The sequence below is a fragment of the Chiloscyllium plagiosum genome, unplaced genomic scaffold, assembly GCF_004010195.1.
Source record: "Chiloscyllium plagiosum isolate BGI_BamShark_2017 unplaced genomic scaffold, ASM401019v2 scaf_10016, whole genome shotgun sequence".
NCBI lineage: Eukaryota > Metazoa > Chordata > Chondrichthyes > Orectolobiformes > Hemiscylliidae > Chiloscyllium > Chiloscyllium plagiosum.
This window is the reverse complement of record NW_025193487.1, coordinates 1,805-3,937: the sequence shown is the minus strand read 5'-3', so window position 1 is coordinate 3,937 and position 2,133 is coordinate 1,805. Positions and strand designations below refer to the sequence as shown.

The window sequence follows — 2,133 nt, the reverse complement described above, 5'->3', positions numbered from 1 at the left end:
AGCTGTTCCCTGCGATTCCTCTCCTCCTGCAGAGCTTGTTTCTTGGCTTCCATCTCTCGCTCCTCAAACAGAAAACATCACTTTAACCGGACAAAAGAGAGCTTCGCCCTTCCCCGTGAAGTTTATAACAGAAACAGTAAACATCTGCAGTGCAACACGAGAGGGTTAGAACTCAACTGCCAGGCAATAATCTTCCTCTGCCACCTACATTCAACTATCAAGGGACAAAATGTGAATGATACATTACCTCAGGTCACTCACGCACCTGAACCCAGCTTGGAATTCTGCTGTCATCTTTTAAAATTCATTCCCCACCTACTCTGTGGGTCTAAGCCCACAGCCCCTCTTCCAAAGGAGCAATAATCCCCCCCATGAGCCAAATAATAACCCTTTGAGGCACAATAACCTGCCACTCCCAAAAGTAGGACATAATCTTCGTTAGACTCGGTGAGGAAATTCCCGAGTTTAGGAGCGTGGCAGCCACTGAAGGGCACGGCCGCCAATGGCCAACTCATGGAAGCGGGGAGATGGGTAAAGAGGCCAGAATTGGAAAATTCCGATATCTCAGAGGGCTGCTGGAACTGGAGGAAGCTACAGAGGAAGTGAGGGGCAAGACTATTTGAAAATGAAAGGATGAGAATTTTAAATCGGCAGCATTGCCTGGCCAAGGGCCAATGCAGGTCATTCAGCACAAGGGTTTAGGGGAGAACAGGGCTTGGGTCTGACTTCGGATATAAGTGGATAGCTCAGGTTTACCACAAACAAAAACACTTCATTTTGTCACAGGAGATTACAACAAAATGAAATTCAAGTTTTAAAAATCATTTTTCCTGAGCTTACTTTAATCAAGAATATTATATCTTGCAGGGAAAGAGGTTGTCAGTGAATGTCAGAAAGATACAGATACACTTGTCATCCATGGAACAACACGTATATTGCAAGCTGTTTAAAAATTATACTTGCCCTTCTTATTTTAAAAGAAATGAATTTTGCTGGACTTCAAAATGTTTATGGAAGTGTTTAAAACTGCTACAGCAGATCACATTATCCACAAGTTGGCAAAAGTTCCAGAAACTTCCAGCACGACAATTATAAGGATAAAACTGATGCAATTACCTAAGGGAATATTACATTTCCTAATTGCATGCACATTGAAAACAAAGTGAGACAATGAGAGGTTCGACCCATTGTAACCAATTCTGAACCAAATACAGAGGTTTATTAAAACTCATTATGCCTGCAGAGGTGTTAAATACTACCACCTATTTCAAGTGTTTAATGGGTTTGGAGCGGAGGGATAGAAACTGACATGTTAATGTTAACTTCCCAGGCTTGGCAATGAACAGCACCGCAGTAACAAACCTGCTCTGAACTTTGGAAAGTGCACCAACACATCTCTGAGCTCTTGAGGCAGTCTGATTTCACCAGCCAAGATAGAAAGACTCCAGACTAACAGTGAGGCCTACCTTACAGATAAAACCTCAAAGCCTGATTTCTCAGACAATTCCAGTGTTGACCCAAAAAGTAAACCAGATCCAACTCCACAAACATCACCTTGCTACCTCAGCTCCATTTTGAAGTTTGCCTTCAGTGGTCTGGACTGATCCGAACTGTGAATCCTGATTGCAGGAGAACCTTCACTGGGCTCTGATTCATGTGAATTGCATTTTTTTTAAAATGATATTCATAGACATAAAACACTCTCCATTCCGACATCTTTCTCATGTGTGGCTGAAGTCACAAACACCACTCCAGGTACAAATGTGTCACCGAGTAATGCACCTGGTGTAACTTGGCGAGAACTTGCTGTGTGTCACTTGACTTCAACAAGTCTGGGCTGGAAATGTGTTGCTGGAAAAGCGCAGCAGGTCAGGCAGCATCCAGGGAACAGGAGAATCGACATTTCGGGCATAAGCCCTTCTTCAGGAATGGGGAAAGTTTGTCCAGCAGGCTAAGATAAAAGGTAGGGAGGAGGGACTTGGGGGAGGGGCGTCGGAAATGTGATAGGTGGAAAGAGGTCAAGGTGAGGGTGATAGGTCAGACTGGGGTGGGGCGGAGAGGTCAGGAAGAAAGATCTCAGGTTAGGAAGGCGGTGCTGAATTCGATGGATTAGACTGAGACAAGGTGGGGGGA

General features: G+C 44.4%; 1 long non-coding RNA gene across 1 annotated transcript in view; it reads right to left on the bottom strand.

Moving 5' to 3' along the window:
• Nucleotides 1–2,133, bottom strand: part of LOC122545765 — a 3,694-nt gene continuing 1,561 nt past the window's right edge. The window contains exon 3 of the long non-coding RNA XR_006310594.1: nt 1–62. This is a non-coding gene — a long non-coding RNA (uncharacterized LOC122545765). The remainder of the gene's footprint in view (nt 63–2,133) is intronic.